This window comes from Ursus americanus, chromosome 1, assembly GCF_024610735.1.
Source record: "Ursus americanus isolate L20-20 chromosome 1, mUrsAme1.1.p, whole genome shotgun sequence".
NCBI classification, from domain to species: Eukaryota; Metazoa; Chordata; class Mammalia; order Carnivora; family Ursidae; genus Ursus; species Ursus americanus.
Window position 1 is genome coordinate 29604439 of NC_142127.1, and position 12021 is coordinate 29616459.

The following is a 12021-nucleotide window of genomic DNA, read 5'->3' on the forward strand; positions in this document are numbered from 1 at the left end:
CATTGCTTCCCAGTCTTCTGTATATATCTGCTTTTCTCTTATAAGGTCCTTTATGATTGCATTTAGGGCCCATATGCATAATTCAAGATAATCTGCTCATTTCAAAATCCTTTAATCACATCTGAAAATACCCTTTTTCCTTGTAAAGTAATGTTTACTGGTTCCAGGCATTAAGACATGGTGTCTTTGGGTGGCCGTTATTCAGCCAATGAATATAATGAATTAACTTCCTTTCTATGGAATGTAAAATGGTACTAGCTGTGTACCGTCCTTGGGAGAATCAGAAAAGTACTGCCTGTGGGATAATTAAGAAAATAGTCACATATCACTTTTTTAGAGCTTAATTCTCTCACAGAACCCTAGTTGGAAAAGGCTGTATTGGTATATGAATTGACAGAACAAACAAGATTATAAACTCCAATAGACTTGATAAGGGAAGAAATATTGAAAATGATACGATGGCATCACATGTCAGTGGAGAAAGATGGACTATTTAATACGTGTTGTTTGGATAACAGGTTAGCTGTCTGAATAGAAAAATTGAATCCATACCTGCATATCAGAAAGAGTTAGATGGATTATCAGCCAGAATGAGAATCTACTGAACATAGCTGGTAGGAGATCAGAAAAAGAAAAAACATAACAGTTGAAGATGAAAAGAGGAAAATATCAAAGGATGAATGAAACATGTATAAAAGATGTCTGTACTTAATAAGCTATAATCAATGGCAAAAGAGGGAATGTGGGATACATCCAGAAGCAATGTAAGGGATGATACTGGAGACAGTAGTTAAAGACATTCAATGAATACACCATATGCCATCTAATAGAGCATCTTCAATTGACCCACTATCTGAATTCTCTGCCGATCTCCTAGGAAATATATACAAATCCAGAAACAACTGAGGAATAAGACTTTTTTCTAGTGGGTACTAAATTACTAGCTGTATTTAGTGAGAGTCAAATATGTGACATTCTCTATAGATTTCAGTCATTGAACATTGTGACAGGATAAGATTGTGTTTCATTCATAGTGAAGCAAATGAAAGAACAAAAGTATACAATTTATCATTATACATGTAGTGTATTGTGTTTTATGGATAGTATCAGTACAGGTTTATAATTACAATTCTAAAAGGCAAAAAGCTCTGCAATCCAAAAGTTTCATTTTCCCTCAGCACATTTGGGCAAAACCTAACTGACCTGGGGACATTACAGGCCTATTTAAATTCATTATGAATTTAAAAGCTGTTCATAACCGTATAACAGACAAGGAGTTAATATTCAAAACACAAGGAACTCTTACAACTCAATAGCCTAAAAACAAATAATCTGATTAAAAATGGGCAGAAGGGCGCAGATAGACATTTTTCCAAAGAAGACTTACAGGTGGCCAACAGGTACATGAAAAGATGCTCAGCATCACTCATCATCAGGGAAATACAAATCGAAACCACAATGTGATATCACCTCACATCTGTCAGAATGGCTGTTATCAAAGAGAGAGGAGATACAAGTACTGGTAAGGGTGTGGAAAAAAGGAAACTCATGCACTATTAGTGGGAATGTAAATTGGTACAGCCATTATAGAGAAGAGTATGGAGGTCCCTCAAAAATTAAAAATAGACCTGCCATATGGTTTCATTTCTAGGTATATATCTGAAGGAAATAGATCACTGTCTCAAAGAAATATTTGCACCCCTATTCTCGTTGTAATATTATTCACAATAGCCAAGACAGAAACAACCTAAGTGTCCATCAGTGAATGAATGAATGAATGAAGAAAATAAATAGAATTCAGCCATAGAAAAAAGAAGGAAATCCTACCCTTTGTGACAACATGGATGGACCTTGAAAGTATTATGGCTAAGTGAAATAAGTCAGCCAGACATATATGATCACACTTAGATGTGGAATTTTGAAGAAAAATTGTGACGAGCACAAGGTGTTGTATATAAGTGTTGAATCATTCAATTCTATACCTGACACGAATATTACATTGTATGTTAACAAACTGTAATTTAAATAAAAACTTGGGGGAAAAAAGCCCCAAGTCATAGAAACAGAGAATAGAATGGTGCTTGTTTCCAGGGGTTCGCAAGTGGGAGAAATGAGGAAATGATTTTGTTCAAAGGGCACAAACTTCCAGTTATAAAATGAATTAAGTTCTTGGGATCTAATATTCAGCATGGTGCCTATAGTTAACAATAACTATTATATAGTTGAAAGTTGCTAAGAGAGTAGATCTTAAATGTTCTCACCACACACACACACACACGTAATTAAGTGAATTGATGAAATTGTTAACTAATCTTACTGTATAATCATTTTGCAATATAAGCGTGTATCAAATCGCCATGTTATATACCTTGAAGTTACTAGTCTTATATGTCAATTATACCTCAATGAAGTTGGAGAAAAAAAGGACATATCCTCTGAGGAAAAAATAAATAAAGCCTGTTCGAAATTATTTATGTTCTATATTTATATCAAAGGGTGAATACTCACTACAGAAATATTGACGTATTTTTTTGTGAGATGCATCCTAGATACCATTGGCTGGTGTTAGGTAAAATGCAGTAAATGCATCAGATTAGCTTTCTAAATCTGGAAAACTTCTAAATAATTTGTCCCAGAGTTTCTAAGAGGTATATAAAATTTGTAAAAGGAGACATGCAAGAAATTATTGGTGGTGTTTATCTGTGGCAAGAAGATTGGGGCTTTTTTTTCCCCTGCTTCATATCCTTCTATGCATTTTGAATTATATTGATCATAAATTACTTTAATTTAAAAAGTTATTTTAAAAATGAACTATGGTATAGCTCTGTGATAGGAAAAACTGTCAATGTATCTCATAATTTTTAAGTGGGTGGTATTCTTAACCAGGAGTCTAGAGAAAGTGGAGATAACTATGAGCTGGAGTGGATAGGATGGACTTTATGGAAAATTTGGGGCTTGGGTTAAGTCTTAAAATATGTTAATGAGATAGGCAATGGAAGGTCATAGCAGAAGGAAAGATGATATAAGGTAAAAATACATATGGTATATACATTGGTTGGTCTGGCCTTCTTGCTAATTGTACAGATCTGTTAATTTTTACTTTATAATACCAGTTATACTTTATATTCCTACGTATAGGACTTGAAAATATTCTGCAATGGAAACATAGAATGTAGAATTTTCCTTTCATTATTCCATATTAATTAGTTAATTAATCAATTGATTTTAGTGTAGCTCACATGTCATACAATTTTGAAAACATGAAATAAGGGCACCATACTGTGTTTTTGCTTTACCCAGATAGCTACTTTAATAAGCTTAAATTATAAGACTCTTCATTTCTTCCAGGTGAAATATGTAACTGGAAATAATTTTGTGATCTTGCCACATACCTAATTCTTACTCAACATTTTTAGTTACCTGTGTTTTTTTTAAGTTACTTGTAAAGATCATTTGACTATTACAATTATTTTTATAGATTCTTTTTGTCTGTTTGTCACTTATAAGAGATCTTCATTCCCCAGCTTTTCTCTTTAATTACTTATTTTTCTTTTAAACTCTCAAACTAAGCTCTTAATAACAAAACAAATATTTCCATGAATTATAAAATTAATAGAAATAGTGTCACCACATGCCTCTATTCTATAAATTATAGTAAAAGAATTTACTTGAAGCAAATTAAATTTTAATTAAGTGTCTCCAGTTATGTTTCTGTATGGGATTTATTAAACATCTTTATATTTAATACAAAATTTTTCTAAATCCAAATGTGATTTTAGCCCTTATTGTTACTTCTGTCCTTTAGTTGGTATTAGCATAATATAATGAACTTCACTTAATTTTACCATGAATGCATAATTTTTTTCTATCACCTTTTAAAACTGATTGTGTTGACATAGTAGTCCATATAGCTGAATTTGCTACACATGACCATTTAATTATATATAGTCTTATGCTGTTTGAGATTTTTAGTTTCACATATTACTTATTAATAAAAATATAGGGGGTGCCTGGGTGGCTCAGTGTGTTGAGCAGCCAACTTTTGATTTCAGCTGGGGTCATGATCTAGGGTCATGAAATTGAACCCCATGTTAGGCTCAGCACTGGACGTGGAGCCTGCTTGAGATTCTCTCTCTCTCTCTCTCTCTCTCTCTCTCTCTCCCTCTGCCCCTTCCCACCTCCCACCTCCCATCTCCCCCTGTGTGTACATGAGCACATGCCCTTTCTCTCTCTCAAAAAACAAAATATATATATGTGTGTGTGTGTGTGTGTGTGTGTGTGTGTGTGTGTGTGTGTGTGTATAAAATAAGCATGAGAGACTTTGGACACTGAGAAACAAACTGAGGGCTTCAGAGGGGAGGGAGGTGGGGGAATGGGATAGACTGGTGATGGGTAGTAAGGAGGGCACGTATTTCATGGTGCCCTGGGTATTATACGCAACTAATGAATCATCGAACTTTACATCAGAAACCAGGGATGCATTGTGACTAACATAATATAATAAAAAAACATTAAAAAAAAAAGAAAGTTGAAAGGACAAACATCTAAATGTAACTTTTTTTTAGTTGAAGATAATTTATTGTTCCTATTTTTTATCTCAATTAAAATAATAAAAATTTTTTAAAAACTACCTATTGAAGGAAGGCATTTGGTTTTTATTTCTTTTTCAGTTCCAACTAAAATTCTAATGTGAACTTTATTTAAGAAGCTTAATAAATACTATTTGATCACAGTATCTTTATGTTATATAATAGATCTTAATACCATTTTCATTTCAAAAAAAAACTTTATGTTATATAATAGATCTTAATATCATTTTCATTTCAAAAAAGAAAAGAAAAGCCATGAAACTACTTATTTCCAGCTGCAAGCATTAGCTGAATTTTTTCATCGTAAATAAGACCTACAGACTAATTTTCATACAAATCAGTTGCTACTGCTACATTATCTTAACGTATATGTACCCTTCCCATTATTCCCTTCTACCTCCAATGTTAAGAGTATACAATTTATGAAAGATAGCTGAATTATTTTTTTCTAATACTTCAAACATGCCATATTATTTTACACAGACTGTTCAGGAGATAGCAGGTTTTATAAAATGGGAAGCTCACATTTTGCTAAATTACCTAGATCCAATTATATTTTATACTTTATATTATTAAATATTTTCATAACATTCAACATATTCTGATCTTAAAAGGACAAAACAACAAAAAAGAATTTTTAATGTTGTGATTTACCACATACTGGGATAAATATTGGGAACAGCTTGAATTTAGCTCATGGTTATATAACAGAATCTAGTAATTATATTATCATGTTGTATTTATAAATTGAAGCTTATCCATTTTACTTATATTATTCAATGTGAACAAAACACATAAATTATAAAAAATAATTTAGATGACTAAATAAACATTGGTAATTTGATAAGAATTTTATCCTGTTATAATTTATTTCCTAGGAATAGTTGGTTTCTTGCTACATGTAGTCAGGTTTTCTTTTTTTTAATTAATTAATTAATTAATTTATTTATTTATTTATTTATTTTATTATGTCATGTTAGTCACCATACAGTACACCATTAGTTTTTAATGTAATGTTCCATGATTCATTGTTTGTGTATAACACCCAGCCCTCCAGGCAATAATACGTGTCCTCCTTAATACCCATCACTGGACCAACCCATCCCCCACCCCCCATTCAGGATTTTTTAAATAAATTTTCAGTTGTACCTATGTTTTATTACTTATATTCTAAAAAATTTTTTTCGTTATTTCCTTTTATATATATAAATGTATACATGTATAAATATATACGTGTATATATGTATATATACAAGAGGAAACTATGCCGTATAATGTTAGTGTAGCTTTTCCTAATCTACTGAAGAAAATTTCTCTTTTTACTCTTTGTTAACTAGCTGTGATCTGCTACTGGAAGGGGCCATTTAGCAGATCTTAATACCCTAGCCATCAAGCCAATTTATGTGTTCTAGTGAGTAACAGCTTCAATGTAAAATGAACATCAAGTTCAGGAACCCAAATAAATGAATATAGATTTTGGTGGATTTTGCTTTCTCTTTGTTTTCTTTTTCTTTTTTCCTCTATAACTCATAAGTTAAAAAAATTTAAGGTTGTTCAAATGCAGACGGATTCCGGTTTCTTCATTCTTTCATTTTTCTGGTTGAGTATTCGATTTTAAATTTTCTCGTTTCCAAAAGCCATTGTTCACCAATATAAGTAGCTTTATATTGGTTTATAAACCAATTCTCTAACTTAAATTGGAATTAAAATAAGCTGGACTTTATATTTAGGGAGAAAATTGCCAGAGTAACTTTCTATAACTATTTTCAGCATTTGATAGAAATTTGTAACTTTTGTTAGTCTTTGCAATAAGGACATACTATAGTCTAGCCCAGCCTTATTCTATTATTTGGTTCTTTCCCTATGTTTCTTGTCTTATCTATGCTAATTATGTGTGTTCCATGTTTAGACTTATTTATGTATGTTTAGATTTTTAAACATGAAATATCTGAAGAAATATACTACTATTTTCTTTTAGGTATATCTTATAAGATCAATGTAGTTATTCACAGTCATGAACAGAAATATTTCCCCAAGTCTCTTGGCAGCTTATTTTAAATACTTTAGAAACAGAAGATTATCTGACAAAATGAATTCATTCTTTTTTAACGAAAAAATTTTAATGACAGCATTATTGAGATACAATTCATATACTGTACAGTTCACAATTTTAAATTGTACTATTCATTCGTTTCTGTATATTTACAGTGCTGTACATCAATCACCACCGTCTACTTTCATAACATTTGCACCACCCCAGAAAGAAACCCTACACCCTTTAGCAGTCACTCTCCATTCCCCTCTACTCCAAGTCCCTGGCAACCACTAATCTTTTTGTCACTATGAATCTGCCAATTCTGGCCATTTTATATACATAGAATCATATAGTATGTGGGTTTTTGTGTCTGTCTTTCACTTAGAATAATGTTTTCAAGGTTCATCCATCTTATAGCATGTCAGAATTTCATTCCTTTTTATGGCCAAATAACATTCCATTGTATGGATTATATTACATTTTGTGTGTCTATTCATCAGTTCATAAGAGTCCATTCTTTTTGAATCAATTATTAATCTTCAGTGACAAGAAACCTGAAATTATAATTTGGTACTCAGCAGTCTTTGATGTATGTTTTAGACATTAAAAATTTGTATGTGTGGTTTTTTTTAAAGATTTTATTTATTTATTTGACAGAGAGAGAGACAGCCAGCAAGAGAGGGAGCACAAGCAGGGGGAGTGGGAGAGGAAGAAGCAGGCTCATAGCAGAGGAGCCTGATGTGGGGCTCGATCCCATAATGCCAGGATCACGCCCTGAGCTGAAGGCAGTCTCTTAACGACTGAGCCACCCAGGCGCCCCAAAAATTTGAGTTTTAAAAAAAGCTTTTGCGTGTCTGTTTGATAGTTGTAAGAGATTTAAGCTTGCCTTTCAAAATTTTAAAAACTTCTTAATTCCAAAATGCATCTGGCTCCCAAAAATTTTGGGAATTGAGGGATTGTCTGTAATATCTGGAAATTAAGAGGGAAGGAAAATTTGGCCATCTGTAGAGAATATTCAATTTATCCTTTTTTCTAGGTAAGCATTCACTAGACCTTCTTTCTTTATATATGTCTAAGTAAAGGACATTGTTATTGGCAATAATTTTAAATCTTTGTCTTACTTTCCTCATCTAATTGATCAGTATGCCCAATGGATTCTACCTTATTAATACCTCTTACTTCATTCTCTCTTTTCTGTTCTTACCTCTAGGTACTGAGTTCATTTTTTTTCTCCCAGCGGGTACACTTATTAGCATTAAACACAAGACCCTTCTCTTCCCTGACCCCAGGAAGCCACACCCACAAAGTCACAGGGTCCCTCTGCCCCATTTCTGAAACAAGCTCTCAGGCCTTGGCAGTAGTCTGAGTTGCCCCCAGGGCTGTGAGCTGCTGAATCTTCTGGCTCATTATCTTCATGACAACCTGTTTCATGGCATGCTTCTGCTGCAGAGCTGGCTGGATTTTCTCCATTTGCCTGTTGAGGAAGTCTATCTTCTTGAAAATGTCCTTGGCATCTTCAGCTGTCTTTTCTACATAGTAGCCTGTTGCCACGTCGATGAGTACCTGTGCTACATCATGTAGTTTCCCAGGGACATACGTAGAACTCGTCAATGGGAAGAATAGTTCTTTCCCTTTGTTCTTATTCAGCATGTTCAGACGTTCCTTGGCTTCCACATACTTGGTCTGTACCACCCTGGACTGGGTGATGGATGTGGACAAGAACTTCACTTCCTGGTCCTGCTGGTTCTTGAGTATTTCTAGCTGCAGCACGTTCAGCTCAATGATGTTAACTGAGCCACGTTGAGAAGCAAGTTCATTTTTGTTCTAAATTATAATATAGCAGCTTCTTTATATCTATCAGCAGCTTACCTTACATGAATTACAGAATTTTAATCAAACTATATTTTAACTTTCTGTATACTTGTCTATTTTCCAGTCACTGGCCTGTAAATTCCTTCAAAGCAAAAACTGTCATTTATTTCTTGACTTTTCTACAGTAGCTGCCAAAGAGTTTATGCTGATCTGTTTGCTGAAGGAATAATGAATGAATGAGTAGAGTGAATAAACATTATCACTTAAACTATATTGTTAAAACTTATATCATAAAATTTATTGTAGGGGTACTAGGGTGGCTCAGTCGGGTAAGCATCTGACTCTTTTTAAAAAAAAAATGTTTTTATTTGAGAGAGAGAAAGAGAGCGGGGGGGGGGGGGAGTCAGTGAGAGCAGGAGAAACTCCCTGCCAGGCTCGATCCCAGGACCCCAAGATCATGACCTGAGCTGAAGGCAGATGGTTAACTGACTGAGCCACCCAGGCACCCCAAGCATCCAGCTCTTGATTTCGGGTAGGTGTAGAGCCTGCTTAAGATTCTCTCTCTTTCTTTCTCCCTCTGCCCCGCCCCTCCTCTTACAAATAAATAGATAAATAAATAAATATTTACTTTAAATGTAAACTAATATTTAATTTTTGGAAGATTTTATTTATTTGTTTGTTTGTTTGACAGAGAGAGAGCACAAGCAGGGGGACCAGCAGAGGGAGAGGGAGAAGCAGGCTCCCCGCTGAGCAGGAAGCCTGATGCGAGGCTCCATCTAGGACCCTGGGATCCTGACCTGAGCCAAAGGCAGATGTTTAACCAACTAAGCCACCCAGGTGCCCCTATAAACTAATATTAATATACATAATTAAGACATTCAAGTGGTTTCACTGCTAGTAAGTGACCTGCTATTTAATTTATCTTCAATATGTGGAGAGAAAATGATTTGACAATAGTAAATTTAAAATTATGACAATATTTTAAATAACACTTGACTTTGTGGTCAAGTGAGTATTTAAATGTATACCGAAAAGTAACTCTAAGTTACAGCATCAAAAGTAGGTACCATATACGCAACTAATGAATCATCGAACTTTACATCAAAAACCAGGGATGTACTGTATGGTGACTAATATAATAAAAAAATTTAAAAAATAAAAAAATAACATAAATATATTATACATATCTATGACCATTAAACATATAAAATTAAAAAAAAAAGTAGGTGCCAAACTGCTTTTATGATCTCATCTTTTGGAGTTCTTCATCTTCTATGCTTTTGAAATCAGCTGGTTTTAATTCCTAAATAATAAATTCTGCTCAAGAAAATTGGGGATAGGACCATATTCCTTTTAATTATGCCTTTTTTTAAAAGTATTTGAGACTTTTAGTTTATTTTGATTAGATAAGTGCAATTTACAGATTTGATGGTTGTCCTAATGCATAGTTACAGGCTTCATAGGAATTTTATGCTTCTCATTAATTATATGCCAACAAAAGTTTTTTGTGCTTGCTATCTTTAACCAGCAATCTATGTGGCAATAAGTTTCAAAAGGTAGGACTGAGAGCTAAACAATTTAAACTTCTGTAATAATCACAGACACCACGATGTCAAGGAGGTCATCCACGTGAATAGCTGAGTGGCTTAGAAAGAAGCATGCTCCTAAAGTCCCTATGATAGTCATTCACTCATATGCTCTTAACGGGAAGAAGTATTTAACTATACAGTTATTAATTTTTTTAATTACAAGTTTAAACAGATGTCATTATTGCTGTTAACATTATGAACTCCTTGGAAAACTGTGATCTTCTAGATTGGGGTCAACAAGCTTTTTCTGTAAAAGGTCAGTAGTAAATATTTTAGGCTTCACAGACCAGCATGTCTCTGGCACTTCTCAACTGTGCTACTAAGGTGTGAAAGTAGCCATAAGCAATACATGAACAGATGAGTATGGCTGTGTTCCAGCTGTAGTTATGGGCACTGAAATTTAAATTTTATCTAATGTTCAGATGTCATAGAATATTTTTTTCTTTTGATGCTTTGAAACATTTAAAAATGTAAATACCATTCTTGGCTCACAGGTCATACAAAAACAGGTGTCAGACCAGATTTGTTTTACAGGCTGAAGTTTGCCAGCTCCTGCTCTAAATGGTTAAATCCACCAGTTAAGAAAATCTGCTTTAAGTAATGAACTCATAAACATCCCCACTACCAAGTCTATCACACCATTCCAAAGTTCTTACTAATTTGAGCATATGCCTAATGATGAAAGATGTTCCATTTGTCACCAGCAGCGTCTGTGTGACCCCAATAATGTTGCTTCTCAAGTCCCGCTCCATGAGTATCTCATAGAAGTAAATAAAAAAACTTCATCCCTGCCGGCCGTGAGACTAATCGTCTTTTGTAAAGATGATGTGATGTAATGGAAATAAAACTAGGTTTGGAAACTAGACAGTAGCCCTTGTTCTACCACTACTCAAAGTGGTCAAGTTTCTCAAACTTCTGAGGCTCCATTTTCTCACTTGCTCATCTCAAGGAAGTATTAAGAGGTCATATTGTAATATACGAAATCACTGATCTATGAAAATCACTGGTAAAGTACAAAGTGTAACATAAATATGCCGCTGTGCTGGTGGTTACACTTTTTATTTACTCTTCCCTATGATTTCTGGTAGAGCTCCTTGTGCTGATATATCCCTCTTAAAGATTAGGAATAGAATAAGGATTGCACATACATTTTCTTCAGGCATTTTGCCTCCATACTCTTATACCTTTAAGCCACTTTTATCTTTTTACTGTATGGATCTATCAGGTTCATTACTAATAATACTAAGAAATTTTCAAATTATATTCCACATATTCTTTCTTATCACTACTCTGTGAAAGCCCAGACTATTTTGTTCTTGCTGTATCCCCAGGACCCAAAACAATGTCTGGAATATATTTGGGGTCTCATATATAGTTTCTGAGTTGAATTAGTGATGAAAATAATCCCATATGTTTACTTGCTTTTTGTTATCAAAAGGAATATAGAAAGTTCATCATAAACAAAATGGGTTTTAAATGCATAAAATAAAACACATAGGGTTGCAAAGAAAAATCGACTTTATTCAACTTTACTGAAATGTAATTCTATTCACAGACAGTCCATAGATGCTGGCTCTTAAAATACAGAAGGATTTCTAACTAGTTATCAAGAAACACACAATCCATAACTATAAATTCCAAAATTACTTTGATAGCATGTAAAACAAATGCAAACTTTATCAGGTCTCTTCTTTAAGAAAACTTTGCACTTAAAATTATAATAAAAACAATGGATTTTTTAAAAAATCTGTTTTGTTAAATTTCTTTTGGTTACAACAAGAAAAATAGGTTTTTAGTAAGCTTACTCGAAAAGCACATTTGTCTGGGAAGACACCATCAGCGAATTGACAGGTGAGAAAGAACGTAACAGGGGTAGCTCTGGAGATTTCAGCTTTCTCCAGAATAGGGCCATTGATGGTGGCTCCCAGTGATGGGTCCACATTTCAAAATACCAGAAGAGAAACCTAACTGATCCAGTTTGAATCACAGATGCATG

General features: G+C 33.8%; 1 protein-coding gene and 1 pseudogene across 7 annotated transcripts in view; one reads left to right on the top strand and one right to left on the bottom strand.

Moving 5' to 3' along the window:
* MBD5 (methyl-CpG binding domain protein 5) overlaps positions 1–12021 on the top strand; it is a 448335-nt gene that overhangs the window by 195933 nt on the left and 240381 nt on the right. For 2 of the 7 annotated variants that reach the window (XM_087860618.1, XM_087860610.1), the window contains exon 3: positions 9128–9273. The exons of the other annotated variants lie outside the window; for them this stretch is intronic. The gene's annotated coding sequence lies outside the window, so the exon portion shown is untranslated. The remainder of the gene's footprint in view (positions 1–9127; positions 9274–12021) is intronic. 7 annotated transcript variants of the gene reach the window in all.
* LOC123783317 (prefoldin subunit 5 pseudogene) lies at positions 7941–10777 on the bottom strand (annotated as a pseudogene).